Genomic DNA, 25,660 nt, shown 5'->3' on the forward strand with positions numbered 1-25,660 from the left:
TATGTTTTATAAACTCTTTATAAAGTATAAAATGAAATATCTCTGAACCTCGATGGATATCTGCATATGAGAGATAAGATAAGTTACGTTCTTATTTAAGCCTTAATTTGCGAAAGCAGTAGCTTTTCCACAGACTATAATTTGTTGACATGTTATCATTGTGACATGCCATGCTCTCGAATAAATTGGTTTATTTCTCATAAATACACGTTTGTAACCGACCCGTTCCAACCTTTATCTTTTAGACTTCAACTGTGTAAATGATCTGCACGGATAACATACATAATTTGTATTACACCGGCTAATGTTCTACTGTTTGACGTCTGGTAATTACCGTCTGCTGCTTCGAGGCATTTGATTGGAACGCGCACCGCTAATAACCAATTACTCTTACTTATGTCATCGTGTGCATGGTTGGTCAATTGCACATACGGAAAGTTTTGTTTTGTAATGTGTTGCCTAGATACTATTGCTGCGACCAATGAAACAATTGTTAGATTTTTTTACGCGGTAAAATGTGTATAAATATGAAAACGATGACTGAGGGTTCTTTCTCTCGCTGCACAAGCGTCGAGTTCCCTCACTTGCTAATATGTAGGATTCATACATTGTCAATATGTAAATTAGTTGGGATAAGACACAGGTTGAAATATTAAATGTGATATCTACTTTTGAATTGTTGATTCACTTTAAGGTCTGATCTTTATTCCCCAAGTCGGATTCGAATCCCGTACTCGTATTTCCTTCACCACCTGAACTTGTCCCCTAAACCCCGGCTTAGCAAGGCGGTGCCCGTTACACGTTCATTGCGTGATATTTAAACACAAGCATTTTCATTTGAACGTGGCACAGGTATGATATTGCAAGCGCACTGATTTAGTTGGTAGCGTTCGATTACTATGCGATAACATAAAAGCCTGTATTATTTCTCGGTAGACAGACGACTGTGTAGGGTAAGTATAGGGACTGGTTATTTTTGGCGGCTGCTGCCAGTGTCAAAATGTATATCTGCCAATTCTTAAGACCATCCTAACAGCAACACTTAAAAAAGTTGCAGGCTTTTAAGAAAAAAAAAAACAAAAAAAAACAACAACATTTTTTTCACAAAGTGCAGATATGCAGTGCTACCAGGCATGCTTTAAAACCAACTAAAACAACAAAAACTGAAGTCTACGATATAACTAAAACAACCAATTGTATGAATACGTCTAAGAAAAATCTGTCATGTTTGATACAAATATATGTATCAAAATTACAAGTTTTCTTTCGTCAGTTACCCTTTTTCTTTTTTCCTTGGTCTGACAAAAGTTTTAAATTTGTCCGGCCGAATGTCAGGCAGTCTGTCTTCAACTTTTGCAAAGCCTGCTGTTATATATAGCGGACTTTGAGTATAACAGATGGTGGTTATAAGTTATGCATCTCCTCTTGTTTTATTGTATATACCTACTAACATATATTGACTGAAGGACTGACATTCGGAGGTACATGTGTTTGTGGTGTTTTCTTTCACAATAATCTCATGAAAACCAAAGCTATCCGATAAGGATCAAATAGGTGTGTATATAATCGATGACAATAACCAAAAGCTTTTGAAAAAAAAAAAAAAAAAAAAAAATGAATGATTCAGAGAAAAAAAAATATTTATAGTAAGAAAACGTCGGTGTAATTTATGTTGTCAAAGGATCAAAACTATCCATTAAAGACTAAATGAGTTTGTATCTAAACAATCACAGGCATTGAAAAGGAGGCATTAATTTTTTTTTAGATAAGTAATATCTGAATGTTTTGAAAGAAAACGTTCTTCTTATTTATAGTAAGAATTCCTCAAATGTCGCTCTCTTCCCGGTATTTAACAAATTGATTAGCATCAATAGCAGCCACCATCAGTGCTTTGAGCGCTTTGATTTTAATAAACCAGTTAGAATGGTATGGAACTGCCACTAAAGATTATTTGAATATCCATGTTTTTGTTGACCAGAATGAGAGAGTTACCCAGATGATACAAACTTCTTGGAGTATCAACATTGATGCGTTTTGATCAAATCTATGATCTTCCGAAAAAACCAAAGTACGATATGATTTACGTAATAGTTATAGTATGTGTGAGAGCGTGTTACCAGGATATATCAGAGCTAGGGGTACATCGAGGGTATTTTTCTCTGCACATATCGTCGAGGCCGGTAGGCCGAGACAGATATGTGCAGAGAAAAATACCGAGATGTACCCCTAGCTCTGATATATCCTGGTAAAACACGAGCATTACATAATATAAATGTTTTATCGCGTAGTGTATCATTAAAATTTATATATTATTTTCATCTAAATTTGTTTATTATCATTTTTACTCTTTTGATTCCCTTTCTGCGCCTCGCTGACTGAAACACTAAAACTTCTGTTTTAGAAAATGTGTTCCCCAGATAAAAGTATCCAACAGATTTCTGCATTGGTTTTAAATCTTTAAAATTTCATTGGCCAAACATATTGTAAAACTTGTTGTTTTGTTTGTAAAAAAAATCAAAGAAAAAGAAACATTTGAGAAATCTCAGAATTTCATATATTTCATGTATTTCTGAATTTGGCAATAACTATCAAGTTTTTGAAATATTCTAGTTTTTTTTATTCTTTTACTTTATAAATATAGGTGTTTGTGACAATTCTTTCTCTGTGAACTGTAAATTGGAGCTAAAATCATCTTTTCTTTGAAAGGAAAAAATTATACTCCCTTGATAGGACCTCAATAGAGAAAAAGTGTTGCGATATATATCGGAACAGTTTTACTGTGCTGATATATATCGCAACAGTTTTTTTCTAATGAAACTCTATAGAGATTTCTGTGTTGATATATATCGTAACAGTTTTGTAAAATATCAGCACAGATTTTGTAGTATTAATGTGTGTTACCATGTTTAACATACTGCAAAGATCAAAGGAAAACTGCCGCACTATGCGATAATTATTGAAAATAAAACGAAATCAATTTCAACGTAGATCTACTTCAGAAAATACACTTCTAAAGTACATGATGCCTACCAAAGCTTAGTTCTGATTAACTTGCCTATTAAGTTAGATGAGATACTGTAACAGTCATTAGTATGTTGTGTTAAGTGAATATTCAAGGATGAGCTGATCTCTGTATTTCTAGACTTGTTGTTAAGTTGATAAATTAAGCTGATGAGCAATTTCTGATCTGCAACCAAAATTTAATCTATCGGCATAACGTGATATCTGCAAAATATCAGTTCACATTTAGTGTGATTAGTTTCACTTGCACTGACGCTAGAGGATTCAAGGGGCGTTGTAATTTCACTATCGCTCATGAATACAGTCAGTTATGCTGAGTCCGCTATTGCTATGTTTTCATAGATTATTCTACGTTATGGAAAATGCAAGAATGCTTACTCTTATTAATTTTCATATTCGTGTATATAACGATATCTGAAAGTTTGGTATAAATGGATCATAAGTATGGCATTATTTCCATTTGATATTTTATACATTTGTGATATAGATAATGGGATTAAAATTATATGTATTTTTGCTCTTGCGGTGTTTTCGTATGCGCTTTATTTGTTGTAACATACTCGGAGTCCGAGAGCTTTTTGTGTTTGTTCGGTTCAAACACCCACACAATGTAATGTCATACGTTAGATATCCAGTTTTTGATTTTAGACAAAGGTGTACACACAAGCAGTTTTTCAGGCACAGGCAGGCAGTTTGGTGGAACCACCGAACTCACGTAAACTTGCTGGATGGGACAATCAGTCACAAACAGTGTAAAGAAATGAGTTTAACAGACGTTGCTTCAAAATAATTTTACCAAATAGTCTTAATGGTTTTACATATAACAGTTTTGAAGGAAAAAGTGGTCCTACACATACTTTGGAAAAAAGATGATTATGATAAGATTCAAACTTTTGCAAGCTATGAAATATACAGGACACATATTATTACGTTTATATACGTTTGACCAGAATACGAAAGTTATAAACAGCAAACTTATGTGGCAAAACTAATTGCTCAGTGATAAGCAAAACAATTCTTAAGGTGTTATTTTTTATGCCAGCATGAAATCATTAACATAATAATAGGGTTTAAATAACAATACAATTCAATATTATACAATACAATATTTTATTTAAGTCTCACTTTTCAAGACATTACATATACATCCATAATCATAAAATATTCATGAAAACCTTTCTAAATTATAATTAACAATCAGTGTATGAATACTTCCAGTTCTACATTATAAAGAAAAAAACAATCCACATACTTTTACTTTAAACTAGAGCTGCTTTTGAGAAAAGCGCATATCTCCAACAACTGCCTAATCATTTAAATAGTAAGTCAATCCTTATATATTGTCCACTCACTACAAACACACCTTAAAGATTTTGGGTAATTCAAGGGCCATAATTCTGAAGTGCCTGGGGTGATTTGGCTAGCTAATGAACTTGGCCGAGGAGTTATGGTAAAAATCATTAGGTAAAGATCGGCTAGAAATTTTCGACTTAGACAGCAGACAAGAGTAAAAGACTTTCGGTCATTTAAGGGGCACAACTCCGAATTGCCTGGGCCGATTTGAGTAGTGTGATCTGGATTGTTAATCCCCCGCCGTGGCGGAGGGATTATAGAAATGGTCTGCGTCCGTCCTTTCGTCCGTCCGTCCTTCCGTCCGTAACAAATTCGTGTCCGGTCCATATCTCCTTAACCCCTTGAAGGATTTTCATGAAACTTTGGTCAAATGATCGCCTCATCAAGACGATGTGCAGAACCCATGAGTCAGCTTTGTCGGTTCAAGGTCAAGGTCACAACTCAAGGTCAAAGGTTTGAGCCTGCCATTTTGTGTCCGCTCTATATCTCCTAAACCCCTTGAAGGAATTTTATGAAACTTGGGTCAAATGATCACCTCATCAAGACGATGTGCAAAACCCATGAGTCAGCCATGCCGGCTCAAGGTCAAGGTCACAACTCAAGGTCAAAGGCTTGAGCCTTCCATTTCGTGTCCGCTCTATATCTCTTAAACCCCTTGAAGGAATTTTATAAAACTTGGGTCAAATGATCACCTCATCAAGACGATGTGCAGAACCCATGAGTCAGTCATGCCGGCTCAAGGTCAAGGTCACAATTTAGGGTCAAAGGTTTGAACCTTCAATTTTGTGTCCGCTCTATATCTCCTAAACCACTTGAAGGATTTTCATCAAACTTGGATCAAACGATCACCTCATCAAGGTGATGTGCAGAACTTATGAGTCAGCCATGTCAGCTCAAGGTCAAGGTCACAACTGAAGGTCAAAGGTTTGAACCTTCCATTTCGTGTCCACGCTATATCTCCTAAACCCCTTAAAGGAATTTTATAAAACCTGGGTCAAATGATTACCTCATCAAGATGATGTGCAGAAATTATGAGTCAACCATGCCAGCTCAAGGTCAAGGTCACAACTAAGGGTCGAAGGTTTGAGCCTTCCATTTGGTGTCCACTCTGTATCTCCTGAACCCCTTGAAGGATTTTCATTAAACTTTTGTCAAATGATCACCTCATCAAGAACTCATGAGTCAGCCATGTCAACTCAAGGTCAAGGTCACAACTGAAGGTCAAAGGTTTCAGCTCTGTATCTCCTAAACCCCTTGAAGGATTTTCATGAAACTTTGGTCAAATGATCACCTCATCAAGACGTTGTGCATAATTCATGAGTCAGCCGTGTCAGTTCAAGGTCAAGGTCACAGCAAAAATCAAAGGTTTTACCCTTTCACCATCCATAGCAGTGGCGGGGGATTTAGCTGTCTTTCAGACTGCCTTGTTGAATTCGGTTTAAAGGCGTATGCTAGAATTCCCTCAACATGACATCACGCTCTTGCAAACCGAATTAACTGAGAAATATTATATCCCACAAGATGTAGTCTTTGGGACAAAGGTCTGACAAAAGACACTTAAGGACGTATCCTAGAATTTGGTGCGAAAATTTTCCCAATAACAGAATTTCTTTAAACTTTGGATATTGAAGGACAATCATCTAAGAAACAAAAAAAAATGCAATAAAAATCATAGGTCACCGGATTCGAAAAAGAGATATCTGCCCTTGAAAACGTCATTTTTAGGGGAAATGCCGTTTTCAAGGGCAGATAACTCTTTTTTGATACCCGTGACCTATGATTTTTATTGCATTTTTTTGTTTCTTAGATGATTGTCCTTCAATATTCAAAGTTTGAAGAAATTCTGTTATTGGGAAAATTTTCGCACCAAATTCTAGCTTACGTCCTTAAGTGTCTTTTGTCAGACCTTTGCCCCCAAGACTACATCTTGTTGGATATAATATTTCTCAGTTAATTCGGTTTGCAAGAGCGTGATGTCATGTTGAGAATTTCAATGAACGTAACCAATATATTACAAATAAGCTTCTTCAACAGGGCTACCATTATTATAAATAACGTAAATACTTTGCTAAATTTTACTATCGTACCACAGATTTGGTTTTAAAATACAATAGCAATTTAAAATAGAAAAAGTGGAAACTCCACAGGTCGCTCAACACAACACAAACGAAAATGTTGCAGGCTAAATGTTGTGTTAAAGACACTTTTGCGAGAAGGTATTTTAAAACCCGTTTTTTATGGGGATGTGGTTGACAAACTTCGTACGATATTGGGTCTCGGCAGTTTTCCAATTGTATTTAGTAAAGTCATTAAACGTTTTATTAAAAGAGGTTACGACCCAACTGTTTTGAGACACACTGAATGTTTGGTGTTCACCCATTTTACAGTTGGACGCTTCGCTTTCCTCTTTGCGTGTATGTGTGTGTGTATGTGTGTGTGTGAGTTCGGGTTTTACGTCTTTTTCAACAATTTTTTAGTCATATAAACGACGGTGTGTACTTGTAGCAGTGAGCACAATGCCCAACTTTATAGTGCTGCCTCACTGGAATATCACGCCGTAGACACGTGATATGATACCCCAACCAGTCACATTATACTGACACCGGGCTGACGAGTCCTAGCACTACCCTCTTAAAGCTGAGCGCCAAGCGAGGAAGCTACTAGTACCATTTTACGTCTTTTGTATGACGCGGCCGGGGATCGTACCCACGACCTCCCGCACTCGAAGCGAACGCTCTTCCACTAGGCTACCGAGGCGGTCTGGCGGAACAGGTGGAGGAATCTATGATAAGTAGTTCTTAAATGGACGGAGCTATTTTGAATTCCGTCGTCGGGCCCTTAAGGGTGTCCCCCATGTTGCTCTGTCTTATGCAAAGGCATTGAGTACATGCGTACAGAGCATGCATTTTTGTGTTTTTACATTACATGCCTTCTGTTGCCTTTACGTATGTGAGGGTTTCACCAGGCGGGCATTACTTTTATTTACACTGTCCTGTGACTTTAAAACATGGTAGAGGTAAGAGTGAGGTTAGGTGCACTATAAACTCGTTGAAGCTTCCCAGTAGTGATTTTGCCAGTGACCGTTCCAAGGCGGTGCCCCACTATGTCCCTTTGTTTGATTGTTATGTCCTTGTGTGTTTTGCTTTGAGTGTGCGTTTGTGTGTGGTGTGCGTGTATGTGTTTATTGATCGCGTGTGCGTCCGCGTGCTGAGTTTGCGTTTTGGGGGCCTGCGGTTTTAGAACGTGGCTTTCCCTGTTGGATATTCATCCTTGCTTTTTTATCATTCTGAGTAATTTTCCACAAAAACAAAGAAAAATATCAAACAGGGAATGCCACGCACCAAAAACGTAGCCTCCTCAAAACGAAACCTCCAGCACGCAGACGCGTGCACCACACACACACACACACACACACACACACACTCCCAAAGCCAACACATAAGGACAAAACGAACAACACACACGTACACAAAGCCAACACATAAGACGAAACGAACAAACAAAGGAACACAGTGGGGCACCGCCTTGGAACGGTCAGTGGCAAAAACACCACTGGGGAGCTTAAACCACAAAACCAACAACACCTTAAAGCTATAGATTTAAGTTTAAACTTTTCAGTCCGTGATTTAATAAAACCTCAAGACATCAATTTTATCTAGGGACGTTGAGTTCCAATACTTTATATACTTACGTGATTTGTTGATTACAAAAGGAACATTATGTAACGTTTAAAAATAAGAAGAAAAATATGTTATCATCAGTACTGTACAATGTTTGGATAGAAGGATCCTGCGGAGACTCAGTAAGATTCTCTTATCATTCATCTTTGTTTATTCGTAGAACAGAGTTTTTTAATTTTAATGAAAGATAGTCTGACACATACATGATACAGATTTATGATATTCCACGTGTGAGATACAAAATGTTATTTCCGTCATTTTGTATTTGTTTAAAAAATACAAGCAGTCTTTCAGACAGGTATAAAACAAAGAGCATTATCCTCAGTTTGACTGTCACAGCCGCCTATACATCATTCCATCAGATGGGAAACAGCGTTATTTTGACAAGAGTAAACTCTATGCCAAATGAAATGCTCTCCTACATTTTGTTATCAGCATTGAAGTTAAACAAAAGATGTATGGATGTATGTGGTACCAGTTTTTGTCACAGATAATTTGTAGTTACATATCTATTTAGAAATATGAGCTGACATTTATTGCCTAAGAATGAAATATGCTCGTTTTAAAATGACTGCTTTGTTGTTGCACACTTTCAGCTATGCATTAAAGGTTTTTTTTAAGACGTAGTGCGTTCTGTTTTTTATTGATAGATTTCGTTTACATCGTATTGATTCAGAACATGCCTGTAAAATCCATACATATGGGAGAATTAGACCCATCGATTTTTCGTAGGAGTGAAAACATTTTATATAGCGCAAAGAAGGTATTATAGGTATTTTAGCTTTGCCTCTGTGTGTGTGTGTGTGTGTGTGTGTGTGTGTGTGTGTGTGTGTGTGTTCGGGTTTAACGTCTTTTTCAACAATTTTCAGTCATATTAACGATGGGTTTTCATATTTAATACATTGTCTTTCTTAGGATTTTTTGTTTGTTATTTTTCAAAAACATTTTTTTTTGAAATTGGTCTTTATCGCGTATACTTTATGTGTGTCTATCTACATTGAATTAGATACGTACGGTATTAAAATACGGATACTTTACTGAAATTACTTCTGTTTGACAAAGATCAAATAGTTTCTTTTTGCCCTTTCAGACCATTGCAAACGGCTTAGTAATCTATATTCATTTAGCTGTTTTTTCATATTAACTTCAGTTTTCTAGGTGAAAAAGAAAATGGTCGTTTAAAGCGTTGGTTTTTGTTTTTGTTTTGGATGAGTATAGTAATTTTCGTCATCGGAAAGACTCGAACATTCTCGTGTATTTCCGTCAATTCTTCCCTAACGGTATAGACTGATTTCTTATCACCTGCTAAACTGCACACATGTACGGATTTAGAAATAAGTGGAGGGGCCATAATATGATTTACAGTCATTAGTCAATTTTAAACTGCTTAAGGATCGAAATTCAAAATTTCAAAAAGAAGAATTTCGACTTCGGGTCGAATTTGGATCTGGCTCGAAACTGAAATGTTCAGTGTTAAATTCAATATAGACAATATGTTTTATGCGAATGCATAGTAGGTAATGGGGAAGAAAGGTAGATGTATCTTAATACTACAAATTCTTCACATTTAAAGGTAGCGTTATATTAGTAATTTAGTACATTTTGCTGAGAATCTTTGTCTTTTTGTCTTTAGAATTGCCTGAGACAGGAGGGGACATCTGTTGTATAAAACTGGTATCTACATGAATGTTTAGTGTGGGGGCTAACTATATTATTATTTACATGTTAGAAGTGATTTACCAACTGATTAATTGAAATAATCGAACAATAGTTTTTTTCAGTGAAAAGTGTGCTTGATATACACAAATACAATCATTAAAAAGTTGATTGAATTACGTATACAAATACAAGAATCTCATTGTAAAAATACAAGGAAGAATACCCAACAGGGAAAGCCGTGTTTTAAAACCGCAGCTTCCCCAAACACGCACACGATCAAAACACGCACACCACACACACAAAGAAACACACAAGGACAAAGCAAACAAAGGAACACAGTGGGGCACCGCCTTGGAACGGTCATTGGTAAAACCGCCACTGGGGAGCTTAAACCGGTTTATGGTGCACCTAACCTCACTCTTACCCCCACCATGTTACAAAGACACAGGACAGTGTAAATAAAAGTTATCCCCGCCAGGTGAAACCCTAATATACGCAAATGCAACAGAAGGCATGTAATAACAATCACAATGCATCGTTGGACGGGACAGAAGAAGAATTCAAATACATCCCAACCAGTTTTGAAATTCCCGAAATTGTTTAAACTATTGCCATTCTGTAAGAGTAAAGCAAACAGCATGTTGAGAAGTAGTTTCAGTGCTATCAGATACTCCTGCTTTACAGAGGCTTCGTCTGTGACCTATTTTCTAAGTGACTTCTTAGAGATTCATGTTATAGTTGTGCTGAATAGCCACAAAATCATTACATTATTTTTACCGTCAGTACGTATTTTACATAAAAGAAAAATGATTTTGGCGGCCGTACAGTCTTGTTCTTCAGTTCAGCACACAAAAAATCTACAAACTACAAGCAGTACAGAAAGGAAGAAAAAGGAACATCTCCTCATGTTAGATATTTTGCTGATTTTTTATTTACATATATCAAACAAATAAATACCTTGAATACATCAAACAACTTAGTGCTTAGCAATAACTTACCGCCATTAACCTACGCATAAAACTAGATGCATGCCTGTTCATGCAGTATGATAATAAATTTAGAATACCAATCGTAAAATGCACAGAACAGATATTTTCCTGATATAAAGTTCACTTCCTGGTGAAACCAACAAATGCTACTGTATTAACTTTTCATTCATGCGAAAGCAGTACAAGAATAAACCACTAAAATGAGTAATATATCCATAATCTTAATGATTAACACTAATCATATTTCGTAACAGCCATGAACGATTATGATATTATTGTTTGTCCTTGATAACTACTTGTAAGTGTGCATGGCGGCGTTTCAATTTTAGGTTTCTTTCAAATAATATAAATCAGTGGATGCAAATGTTACAGAAAACAAATTACTTTGTGGTGTTTTGACAAGTATACAGATCCTCTGCTAATAATTTGTTACGCCGATGCTTTTCTTGTCAACCATTAGTTATGAATTTGATGCACGAACATGGAATGGCTTTGCATATTTCTAAAGAGGTATGTGAAAACGATATTTTTCTCTGCTTTTGATCAAACGTTTCAAATAAATAACACTGCGTGCCAATTTTAACAGATGAAGTAAAAGATAAAGCCGACACCAACAAGCGGATTTTAGTACACGAACACTAGTGCCAGGAAATTTGCAAACAGTCTTCTTTGTTGTCATTTTAGTAAGTATCTCTGACAGATATATATAATTACAACGGGAGTGCACAAATCCTTATTCAAATAGCTTAGGGTGCCGGCCCAGTCCTTCTTTGATATGTAGAAGAACGAGCATTTTCGGACATGAATCGTGCATTTCGATACAAATTTACAGCAATGACGGCACTGTAGTTCTAACGTTTAACTCTAGCTAAGTCAATTAAGTCATGCTATACATCAGTGTTTACAGTCAGTGTCCACATGTTCATACGTAATAGTTATTGTCCGAGGAATAGGTCTGCATTGTGTTTATAGACCTGTGAGGGATTTGTGAACCGAGCGAGCGTAGCGAGCGATGTTTTCAAATCACCTCACAGGTCTATAAACACTATGCAGACCTATTCCGAGAATGATAACTGACTTACCTACATGCTTCTTTGTTTTACATAGGCCAGATCGGTTTTGGATTTGAAGAACGTTTGAAACGTGTATGTATGATTACAAACAAATAGTTAAAGGAAGAAACAAGACAAGATATGCTACAAATTATCTGATAATATAACAAAAAGCCCAACTTGCTACGCACCTGTAAAATTATTTGTCAGCAACTAGGACATGACATTTTGTTTTGCATGAAAAATCCGTGCACATTTGGGAAACATTTGAAAGATTATAGTTTCTTTCTGAGATCATCAATGTGTTTCTAGTCAATTAGTCAGCATTTGACACGAATGGTATTTTATAAGTGTTTTATGCGCGAAAGATTAGCATATAAAATCGCACTGTCCGTCCGTGCGTCCATGCGTGTGTGCGTCCGGTAAATTCTTGTCCGGGATGTAAGTCTTCCATCCATAAAGGGATTTTGCAATAACTCGGCTTAAATGTTTACCATAATAAGACGACGTGTCATGCGCAAGAAAAAGACCCCAAGCTCCAAGGTCAAGATCACACTTAGAGGTCAAATGTTAACATGGTCTGTTTCCTGTCCGGTCCATAACTCTTCCATTCATCAAGGGATTTTGAAACCCTAGCTCCAAAGTCAATGTCACAATTTTAGGTCAAAGGTTAACATAGTTTGTTTTTTGTCCGGTCCATAACTCTGCCATTGATGGAGGGATTTTGAAATTACTCGGCATAAATGTTCCATATAATGAGGTGAGGTGTCATGCGCGGGACCTAGACCCCTAGCTCCAAGATCAAGGTCACACTTAGAAGACAGAGGTGTTTCTTGTCTGGTCCATAACTCTGCCATTTATCAAGGGTGTTGAAAATAAATTTACATAAATGTTAACCATATTGAGGATATGTGTCACGTTTATGACTGAAGCCTCTCAGGGCAAGGTCAATGTCATAAAATGATATGTGATTTTCTTTTTGCGCATACAACTATGTCATTCTTAGGCCTACTTCGGGGGATTTTGTCATCAATAGTGACAGCTCTTGTTTTTCATAATTATTATAAGAAAATTTAAGTTTATTTAGTTCTTTAATTTGTTACGTAAGTATACATTGCCGTATTAAAAAAGTATAGATATAGAGTTACCATTACATTATCACAAGAAATGCTATCATAATATACCGTGATCAGGCACACGCAAAGAAGACACAACGAAATGTGCTAAAAAACTGCACGCACATCATCCAGAAGATATTAAAACTTTCAGTTTTCTTGACAATGAAAGTAATGAGTACAGCTAGTTAAGAGGCTTGTAGTTCGAGGCCTGTTTTAATTGACATGGCAACGATTTGAATAAATATTATATAGCCTAAAGTCGTTCTGGTCCTCCACATCTGATTCACGTGAAGAAGTTGTCAGATACTTGTGGATGTAAATACAAGTATAGAATCCAGGAAACTGACAGTTTTACACAAATGAAAGACTGTCAGGTCGACAAAACTTTGTACAGTGCAAAATATCTTATGATAATTAAAGGCATAAAATGTCAACTGTTAATTTGTTATTAATTAACGACATTCAGCAAAATAAGAACATTTTTCAGAAAACAAGAAATGTACTTTGGCCAGTTTCCTACCAATTACCACTACCTAAAAATCGGCGTTTAAATATGTTTAAACTGTCAGTCCTATTTCAGACTCGTTTGGAATGTATCACGATCATTAAACTGGGCTATTTTCTAAATTTATGCTCCATGTTCATTGTACAGAAAATCGTCACAAGTTACAATAGCAGATTAATGATTAATCTGGAGAAATTTTGTGTTGTTTGTATTTTTTACAATTATATCATTGTCATTATTTTTCATTGTAAAATAAAATGTCCTGTTTTATGAAACATTCTCCTCCTAGACGGACGAGTTTGCCCGTATTAACTTTCAGACAAATATCAAGACCTGTTGAGAATTGAATGATATCACTTTACAGTAAAAAACAAAGACAAATATCAAACAGGGAATGCCACGCACCAAAAACGCAGTCTCGTCAAAACGAAACCAACAGCACGCAGACGCGTGCACCACACACACACACACACACACACACACACACAGTCAACACATTAGGACAAAACGAACAAACAAAGGAACTCACACACAAAGCCAACACATAAGGACAAAACGGACAAACAAAGGAACACAGTGGGGCACCGCCTTGGAACGGTCAGTGGCAAAAACACCACTGGGGAGCTTCAACCGGTTTATGGTGCGCACCCAACCTCACTCTTACCCCCACTATGTTCCAAAGACACGGGACGCGGTAAATAAAAGTAATCCCCACCAGGTGAATCTCTTACACACGTAATGGAAACAAAAAGGCATGGCATGTAAAACATAAAAATGCTCGTGTATAAATATATAAAAAGCAAACCTTAAGAACCAAAAACGTATGTACTCAATGCCTTTTCAGAAGACAGAGCAACAAGAGAAACACCCTTAAGGGCCCGACGAAACAGGCCTGAAGACAAATATCAAAACAGTTCAGTCCTGGTAGGATTTATAAACTGCTTATCATAGAGTCCTCCCCCTCTTCCGTCAGACACAATCAAAGAGGGAAGCGTAGTGTCCAACTGTAAACGGGTTGAACACTAAACATGCGGTATGTCTCAAAACAGTTTGGTCGTAACCTCTTTTAATAAAATGTTTTATAATTTTACCAAATAAATTTGGAAAATTACCATGACCCAATATCTTAAGAAGTTTGTAAACCACATCCCCATAAAAAACGAGTTTAGAAATACCTTCTCGCAGAAGTGTCTTTAAATTACTATTGAATTTTAAAACTAAATCAGAATTACGATCATAGTAAAATTTAGCAAAATATTTACGCAATTTGTAATAACGGTAGCCTTGCTGAAGAAGTTTACTTGTAATATATTGATTACGTTCATTGAAATGCTTGACATGACTACACGCTCTGGCAAACCGAATTAATTGAGAAATATATACCCCATAAGATGTAGCCTGAGGTACATCCCCATCCAAATGGGGAAAATTTACAATACTAAAATTTAAATCATCCCTCGTCATAAATTTTGGTATGTATAATATTGTCACAAATAGAGAGATGTAAATCTAAAAATGAAGCATCAGTATCCGAATTGTTAGTTTTAATTAACTGAAGCTCCCTAGGATAAATAGTACCCACCAAATGACCAAAAAAAAACGGATTATCCATATTAAGAATATCATCCAGATAGCGTGATGTATTATTAAATGCAGTTATAATATCTGCCTGCGTATCTTGAGAAAGGCTCAACATAAAGTCTCATAACAATACAAAAACAAATCTGCGACAAGGGGTGCACAATTTGTTCCCATGGGAATACCAACAACTTGTCTAAAAACTGCATTCCCAAACCTGATGTAAATGTTGTTCAAGTTAAGTCATGTTTAGATCAATTTTCAAGATATATGAAACTAGTCGGAAATTTCTCACTTAAAACGTACCTTTTTGAAACAAGCATGTCGACAATTTGGCTCAGTTGTTAGAGTATTGGACTATCATCCAAGCGACTCGGGTTCGATTCCCGCTACAGGCACTTGAGATTTTTCGTCATTTTCGTGTAAACAGTAGAGGTAGGACAAGTCTGGAAACTGTTATAGACCTCTTAAGTGGTATATAAGGTGTTTATAGACCTCATCGGAACAAAGAAGCCGGTAGGTGAACATCCTTATTGGCCGACTTGTCTGCAGTACTTTTTAATCACTCCGCACAGAAATGTAGTCCTTCAGAAACAGACAAAACAACTGTTAAAATCACAATTACACAATGTCAATAATACATTTGAAATGGTTTATTATATTATCTAGCGCGGGAACCAAAATTAAATATTTTATCAGGCGATAAAACGTACTAGTAGTCTGCATCGTTGTCAGTTTCAGTTCTGACATTACTTTTACCCAAACAGTAGACTTTGTAGACGATACAAATGTATTACTTTGTTTGGAATGATTTAATGACTGGAAATACTAAAACAACTGCATAATACTGTTTTAAATCTCTCTTGGAAACAAATTTGAACAAATTTACTTTCTTCTAAATGAATTATTCGGAATACACATAAAGCCTTACGGTCGATCACTTTTCTAGAAAGTTTATGGTGTACTTTTAGGGATCCGGCTGTGTAGAAGTCTTATGATTACTTGTAGTCATGATCAGAAAAAAAGGAACATCTTAAAGCCTGTAACATTGTTGTAAAATCATTCCTCATAGTTCTGCAAATGGATCAGCTTGAACGAATTTAGGGGCTGCCAGAACTAAAAAAACAAAACAACAACACTTCATCCCACTTCTGCTATGATAATATTAGAATCTGTTCCCTGAGAAAATCTGTAAAATAAACCGGCATTGTCTCTATTTATTAAAATAAAAGAAAAAATCACAAATATCTGAAATTTCATAAAAAAAAGTGTTTATTATCACTCAAGTGGCTAGTCTATATTCTTCTGTCCATGTTACAACTCTGGTGGCAAAATTTGACAAGGTGTAAAAGTAAGTTTGCACATTGCTATATTACAGTAACTGGACAACGGTAATAATGTTATTGTTACAGAAACGTTTTGCTGCTGTTCCCCTTTTTTGTAGACTTTAGATCTAGAATAACCAATTCAGCTTTTTTTCATGTGGGAAAATGTTTTGCAAAAGGACTCTTTGTTCGGCAACATTTGACAGTTTTATACCGGATTAATAAAATGTTGCTTATTTTGTCCTATCTAAATTTCAAACTTGTTTTTTGTTGGGTTTAACGTCGCACCGACGTAATTATAGGTCATATGACGATTTTTCAGCTTTGATGGTGGAGGAAAACCCCAGGTGCCCCTCCATGCACTTTTCCATCACGACCGGAAAATTGGGATTGTCTCACGAACAAACTATGACAATAATTTCTGATTCCGCGAAGTATATTGTTGAAACAAATATCGCAGTAATTATGACATTTGATTAAAAAAAGGCTTCAAGATGTTTTGTATTGTTGGCCTTTTCTTCACACATAGTTAAGAAATTACGCACAATACTACGTAACGCCCAAGGGGGTCTGAAAATCGTGGAAGTAGCTATTTTTCTGATTGACATTTTGGAAACGTTTGCTATGAGGCATAACGAACTACTTAAAGATTTTGCAAAAAATAAAACCGAAAACAGCATTTTGTTCCAGACATTTATACAGTGATTTTTATCTGTACAATCGAATGAAATCTTTACAGCATTGCCAAGATGCTGTAAGACACCTATTTCACCGTATTTCTTCACTTGTTTAACTTGGCCTGTAAACATGTTTTATATAGAAAAAGTGGAAACTCCACAGGTCGCTCAACACAACAAAAACGAAAATGTTGCAGGCTCGGTTTGATTGATCCTGTTCATGGATATTCATTATTTCGTCTTTTTTTTCAATTTGTTGTAAAAGCGTCTGTGTTTATATTTTTGAGTCATAATTTCTCTTGTTTCTGTATAAACTGCTTTCTCTTTTGTCTGTTTAAAACTCTGTAGAAAACCGTAGTACAACAGGTAGGTGCCAAACAGCTGATTTTATGACTTTAAAGAAATGTTTAGGGTGTCGAATGTTCGTGGTGGTATTTTATTAACTTTTTCTGTGCTAGAATCATTGTTAGCCGGAACACAGCAAGTAATGTTTGCGTTGATACAAGTATGGATTGTATTTATATTTCACAGACAAGGAGTTCAATAGTTAATTACAGAGTTGCCTATTCAGAAAATCGTGTAATTTCATCCATTATTAAGTATGGTGATGTAAATGGAGGTAATTGTGAAATCATTATATTAACCGAGTCTGCTATTATTTTTGCTTGGTTGCATTATATGCTTACAAATGGATGTTTTGATATTGTGTTTTAAACCCGTTGATTATTACTAGCATTGCTAATTATTTGGTAATTGTATGTAATACTATGAGCATAAAACATATGTCTTGACTCTTTTTAACTCTCGTAAAAATACATGTGTAGCACACATTCAGACTTGTATTACTTTTTTGTTCTTTGATATTTCATTTAACAGACAATCATCTTTTAAAATTCTTAACAGTATATGTATTTGATCTTCGCATTAAATTTTATTTACACTTGGTACTTAAGTGTTGAAAACGCTTCCTTGAAAAACTTTATAAAACATAATTATGTATTTATTAAGTGTCCGACGAAACAGGACAGGAAGCAGTTATCATTATAGTAAGAACCTAAGTAACCACAGCCTATATTTTAAAGTTAGGAAAATACCGCCGATGATTTAAGGCAAAGGAAAATTGATAATTGACATCAGCCTAGAAGATATCGGATCGGTGAAACTATGTCCAGAGACATTGATTCGTTGTTCGAAGTAAGAGTTATAATATATACTACACTCTGTTTTATTTGCCAATCTAAGATATATCCTGAATGAAGGTGGGGTTATATACTTGGCATATTGCATATGACAGGCTATGTCTACACGGCTCCTGGTCCGCCAACATTGAGTAAAGATTACATATATATTAAAATGATTTTTAAAAGGGAATTATAAAATTTAAACAATGAAATGCTTAACGTAGAAAACGTTTCAATTGATACATTTATTTACATATTTCAATATTGATACAGATATCAGGGTGTATTGTAGATTGCCATTCCCGCTACTTGTGATCTATTTTTGATCTGTTTTATTGCGAATTACTTACCTTCAGTTAAACCAGAATTCATCTGGGAATATTTAAATGAATTGCCACCTGTCAACCTCAAAGGATTTTTGGTGAAGAAATAACCTTCGACGTTATCTGTCTAATTAGTCGACTGAATACAGAAGAGGAAATGCTACCTAAAGAAACAGAAATCTCTTAATATTCCAGACGACAGGACGGAAATAGTTTATTCTAGGGAGAAATATGGGTCATTGTAAAAATCTATACGTGTATTACCAGACATAATGCCTGTGCAGTAAGTAATGTGAAACTTGGCATCATACTCCTTGTTTTTTCTTCAGTCTTTCAGGTTCGTTTGTAGTATTCTGAAAAATACATCATGGATAATCTTATCTCGTTTATATTACGTTCGAATTAAACAGTACAGCTGTTTTTTGTTTGTTTGTTTTGTTTGTTTGTTTTTTTGTCCCATTTTCAGACCTATGTTCATATGTCATGTTCTTTTGTGATGTAATGGACTCCTTCCAGTTTACGATTTTCCGATACAATATAGAATGTGAGAATAGTGTATCATTTTCAACAGAATTACGGTTATTTTGACATAAGCATTCGTTAAAACACACATTTTACAAATATTATATCGAGTGTGTTTCCTAGTGTTTCTTTTGGGATAAATATTATTGTAATTATGCTAGGAGAAAATATAATGAGTGTTAATGAACGTCTGTAATGAAGGAAATATTTTGTTAAGATGTCATTGTCTGAACATGGATTAATTCTGACGTGTGTTAATTATAACGAAATCCTATCGGTTTTAGTAAATCTGTTTGTGATTACGCTAACGAGATTATTAAAGTTTCTCTCTTACCAACATAGAAGCCACCTAGTTAATGTATCAACGAACGATATCAATTCTAAACGCATTCATATTTTCGTCGATATTATACCACAATTAATGATAATAGCAAGAGCATACAAATTAAAATGATTTCCTGGAAGCACAGAACACAACAAACAAGAGCCATGCATAAGACATAACGTTTTATCCATGGAAGTGTTTTGTCGCCCATTCGTTAAGAAATGAGAAATAAGATTCAAAATTGATTTGAAATATACATCGGAACGTAAAATGGAAAATCTATAAATTTGTTTAATGATTGTTGTAAATAATTATTATATTGAATTTTAAAATGGAGAAAGTTGATTGTCGATTGAAATCATTTTAAAGCGAGTATAGCACACTGAATCCGTGATTTCTACATCTTTAAGCATGTTATGTTTTATTATTTGTTTTCTGTGTTGTTCTTTATTGTAGTTTTATCTGTGCAGTGTGCAATTTGTGTTTTCGTAAATGGTATGATACATTTGATACATATAGACCACACCTAAATTAAGACCACCTCCCTACACAAATTGCGTTTTACCCAGAACACGTTATGTTTTCTTTTTATATTTCAATGGTCCCAGACCCCTTTAAATTGACCGAAACCACCACATAACTCCATTAACGAAACCGCCCCCTAACGAAACCACCCCTTAACGAAACCACCCCTTAACTCCATTAACGAAACCACTTTATGACTTTTTTATGACTTTTTTATTCCTTTTGTGTAAGTTAGAAAAGAGAATAATTAAAGGCTCATATTACCTTTGTTTAGAATGTGGCTGCCACAATTTTCAATATGAACATAAAAACATTAATTTCTTGTAATATCCTATTTCATATTATTACTTTCTTTAACATATGTCAAAGGTTTGAATATTGCTGACTATACAAGAAGCTTTTATTGAATCTATTATTTTTATTACCTCCCTTTATGGCTCTTACTATAACAGTTCATGTGCAATATTAAAATTAGTCCTTTTCTAACTATGTAAGTACGCATATCATGTATTTGGAAAGCTGTTTCATCTGTTTTTAAGATGACACACATTTTCAAAGTATATATAAGATTTTATCAAATATAAACAATTAAAGAAATATCATTTCAACAACAGATTCATTGCTCTCTCCTTACAACGAAATCACTTATAAATAAGACCACCCCGCTATTAAGACAAGATTTTAAAAGAAACGTAGGTGGTCTTATTAGAGAGGTGCTACTGTTATGCTTTTAGGATTACCACTTAGTCTCCTAGAGCTTCATTTCATAGCTGAAACATCTCGGCGCGAAATTATCTCATATTTTCAATCTAATTTGTATACATTTGTATATTTCACGAATGATAAGTTGCACAATGCATTTTTTTAGAAACGTATACATATTAACGATCAAAATATAAGTATTTCTAGACTAGCAGGAACCTAAAAACATTTGCTGAATAATGTCTCAGACGAGATTTTCTGATAGGCAGACAAAAATTATTTTTTCACGCATTACAATCCATTCAAATATCTAATCTTGTTTTGCGTCTATAATGTCATTAGTCAGTGTCACGTATCACATTTAAATGCAACTGTAAAATATAATGGACCTGACAGACTTGGAACATATTAGATGTTTGTGTCTAAAAGCCATTTTAACACAGTAAAGATCATATAGCGACTTCCAAGTTAAAATGATCTGTTTATGCGGACATTTTTATCGGGCATGGGCGTGCAGTTGGGCCACTGAACCTCCGGCCAGACAGATGTTGCTTATTTGAATTCTATGGTGTACATTTTGTGCTGAACGTATACTTTTCGTACTTGCACATTTCAAAATACACATGCGCGTATACAATTTTACACGTACACGCGTAAACATTTGGGTGCGCGGATAAATAGATGTGCACGCATAAACGTTTATACCACGCGTTAGTGTAAAGGTGCCCGCATGAGCACACTTATATATGCGTACAGGTGTTAAATATACGTACACACTTTTACAAAACTTATAACATTATTGATAAAAAAAAAATAAGTAGTCATATTTGTCTTTAGTTTGATCAGGAAACTCCTATCATCGTAGTATCAGTCAGTGAACAACGTATATTTTGACAGTAGCATATTTTGCCAACAATTTGTTATCCGTATTGAAACAATCAAACAATCTTTCTGCTAGCTGCTTCTGTCAGAAATAATATTCTAATTGAGACAGAAAATATGTACACAATTGTACATTTATTGTTTGTTTGGTTTCCGCTGGGTATAGAGCCAAAGTAACACCATTTTGGTCATATGGGGTCATTTTACTTTGAATCATGTGGAGAACCTCAGATGTTCTGTGTAGTGGCCGTAAAAACTTAAATCTCTACGTACTTGGATTCAGTGTTGGTATATTTTCTGGTCCTTTGGGATCAAGGAGCCCATTCCATAACTGTGTAAAGGAAACCTGCTTAAGCGGTTACTAGAGGGAATGATGGGTGTTGCACTTTCCCCTCATGAACAAATGTAGTCAAACCGAGTCTGCTATTATTTTGCTTAGTAACACTTTATGTTTTCGATAGAATTTAGAACCCACTGCAGTGAAAGGCAGTAGTTAAGAGACCCTAAACATTCAATGACGGAGGCCCCGGTATATTTATTGTTTAAGATTGAAGAGCTATTTAAAATTGATAATTGTTACACGTTTGTCCTGCAATGTTTGAAGAATGTTTACAAGAGATAATGAAAGCAATTTAATTTACAAATTGTCATACACGGTTTTGACAAATCTAGAATACTACCACTATGCTGATTTGTGAAATACGTCTTTTGAGTTCCAGAACAGTGTAATAGATTTGATTTAAATCTATACACTAAAAAGATCCTTTCATGTCGCTTAAACGTCGGTAAACGTTCTTTTCTCCGTGCCGTTTCGACAAATTTTATAAAAATATTTCTGTTTGCGGTAACGTCGTAATAATAGATGTACGTTTCTTTTGTATGTTTGTTTTGAGTATTTCAGTCATGTAACGCCGGACAGTTAACCTAACCAGTGTTCCTGGATTCTGTACGAGTACAAAAATAGAAAAAACACGACAAATTTTTAAGGTTAAAGTTTTTCGGCAACCTTTGTTTTTCTGTCATATCATTGTTACTATTGTTTATATCTTACAGTAAGTTCACATAAACATTGTTCAGCATACAAACAAAATATGTGCAGGGGCTTGGCCCATTAAACATAAGGTCAAGGTCACCAAGGTGTTATACTTGGGTTACTTTTAAGGTTAAAGCATTTCGGCAACCTTTGATATTCTGCCATATGTTTTTACTGTTGCTTATATCTTACTGTAGGTTCAGATAAAAATTGTCCAGCATACAAACAAAGTATAGGCAGGGGCTGGGTCCATTATACCCGAGATCAAGGTCACCAAGTTGTTATACTTGGAATTATTTTCATGTTAAATTTTTTCGAAAGTTTCGTTTATAAACATATCTTTGGAATTTAAAAGGTAATGACTAGACATTAAAAATATTTCTTTATAATCATCATCTGCATTTGTGGTTACAGTCCCCATAACTAATTGTATTTTTGACAGAGTAATGTCCCTTTCATACTTCAAGTTTTTGGCAATTTTCGCTTTCTGGATATAACTTTAGTACAATATAAGATAATGACTTGAAACTTAAAATCGATCTTTACCATCATTATCTGCTGTAATGATAAATAAAATAAATAAATAGAATAAAATTAAAATAAATAGTAATATAATTTGAGATTAGCAAGATCTTTATACTTTATGTGCAAGTAGTTTCTTGGACTGTTGTTTCGTGATATAATTCAATTCCATCAAAATAAAGAATGTCAGTACTCCTTCCATACTTGACCTTTAACCCCTGTGAGTAGTGGGGTCTTTTTATTTCTTGGTGTATCTTCCTTTTATAGTTGAGGTCTTTTATTGAGAGATACATTCTTTTTACTGTCAAATCGCCGAATAGTGGTAGGCGCTGTCTAACGGACATCACTTGTTACTTTATGGCTTCTAAGAACACGGATTTCGAGATAAAGAATCTCGGGTAACTGTTTTGCGGTAACTTGAATGAGCCCCGATACCACCTTAACAGTTATGCTCCATACCTTAAACAGTGAAAATATTATAACAAATACACACATGTACGTTTCATGTACATGGCATTGCCATATTATCTTTAAGCAAACGACAGTAAAACATTAGGATAGTTCATAATTCTACATAAATGCACAACGCAAGTCTTTAATTAAGATGTCATATTCCCAAATGATTTAATAGCTCAAGCTTTTATTTTTTTATTTATTTCATTGATGTAAATATTCTACTTTTGATTATTTCAAAAAATCATTTAACTCAGTTTGTTTATTTAAGAAACATTTTATAGCAAAACAGTGCTTTATCACTATTCTTGCATAAAAACTATTTTTTTCACTTGATCCGCCCAGGTATTAACGGGAGAAAAAACGTGTGCAAACAAGGTAGTTCACGTGCTGTTAATACCCGATTCTTATTTTTGAAATGCTTTGCCAGGGACATATGTATGTATTTTTGCGCACACTGACATTTGGCATCGGCGTCTTGTTTCTTCCATAACAATCTCTTCTTGTAGCATTATAGACACAATGTAATCCATAGTATGTTAAGCTGTATTAGTTTCCTACCCCAAACGTACTGCCCCCATCAATGTACGCACTAGCTTCTATTAGAGTTCACTCCATTTACAAAGCGTCTGTTCAGTTATTGTAAATAACTGTGAATAAACAAGTATCGCGTGTAACTTGTGCTATTGCCCGTTTTTAGGTATTGTATTAATGATTTTTGTTAGTATCAGCCGGTTTGTTTTTACCTGATTGTTCGCAGAATTCAAATAATAAACCTTGAAAGCTAGTCACTACCCTCGTACTCATCCGTACTCTAAATATGTTCGTACTCAAAATAATTCGAATATAAATTTATTATTCTTAAAATTGTGTTCCTGTTAATCAAAGTTTTAAGTTATATGCAAAATTATGGATAATATAACGTTTGTAATAACTGGAAATAAAAATAAGATACTCAAAAACTTTCAAATCACGCTTTTGGTAGTGTTGTTGATCTGTGTGCCCTGGTTATAGATATTTAAACCATGTTTACCGTTTCCAAGAACAACCGAATGGTATCTAAAAATGTACCGGAATCGTAAAGTCATCACATATGAAAACAGTGCATTAAGTCGTCATGTAATGTTTTTTTATGCAAGAATAGCGATAATACACGTTTGTTTTATGTATTAACGTCTGCAGAAGCTCTTGGGATATGTTTGTGACCTCAATCTTCGGTCTCGATCACAAACAATCCCGCGGGCTTCTGCAGACGTTAATACACAAGAAAACATGTATTATCCCTACATTTATACACGATGGGCGGTTATACGTCGGGCGTAGCCCTCGTAAAATAACTTCGGACGACGTCGAGTGTATAAATGGTGATAAAGCACTGTTTTGCTATAAATTATTTAGATCTATATATAATTGTGTTGTAAAAATTATATCAAATATGATGGAACTGTTTCTTCGCGCAAGCATGGCGCCAATAGAAGGTCTTTGTTTATACACGCTAGGGCCAGAAATGGTAATACTTCATAAAATTTGAAAGCGCTATTTCTTGATGCGTACATGGCGCTAAATATCACGTCGACGTGACATCAACATAATATCATTGTGATGATTAAAGCATTGTTAGTCATATTAGAATTTTCAGTAAATGTTTTAACCTTTATAATTTTTCGGTATAATAAAATAAATGTCGCATTCTGGAGAGGGGGGTATGAAAAATGATTGATTACCCATCGAAATATGAATATAGACCTCGGTTAACGCCTCGGTCGATATATCTCGTGGTTAATGTTTTTTTTTTATATTACCCTGTCAGTAATGTAATATATATATATATATAATATCGTATGTGAAAATTGTTATTATGTTTTCATATAATTGCAAACAGAGACATTGTCTGAAACTTTTCGCCGTTACCTCTTTTTGTATGCTTTTGTAACATGTTGAAAGCATGCAAAATCACAGAGATACCGGGTTTTCCTTTTAATTTGTGCATGAACATTGAATCACCTTGTACCTTTTTATTAAGGGACCATTATATAAAATTTCTAGTATTAAAGATGTATAGTACATTATACCAATGAAATGAGACATTTCATTGTACCAATATTTGGATTTTCCGCGGAGTCTTTATACATCTTAATAAAAACAACAAAGCAACGTTTACATGAAAATAGTAAATTGTATAGCAAAATACTTGAAATGTTCTTTTACTTCTCCATGAGTGACTTATATGTTTGT

General features: G+C 35.0%; 1 protein-coding gene across 1 annotated transcript in view; it reads left to right on the plus strand.

Moving 5' to 3' along the window:
• Nucleotides 1-25,660, plus strand: part of LOC123545067 (protein stum homolog) — a 135,102-nt gene that overhangs the window by 13,059 nt on the left and 96,383 nt on the right. The window lies entirely within an intron of this gene.

The sequence above is a fragment of the Mercenaria mercenaria genome, chromosome 1 (genome assembly GCF_021730395.1).
Source record: "Mercenaria mercenaria strain notata chromosome 1, MADL_Memer_1, whole genome shotgun sequence".
NCBI lineage: Eukaryota > Metazoa > Mollusca > Bivalvia > Venerida > Veneridae > Mercenaria > Mercenaria mercenaria.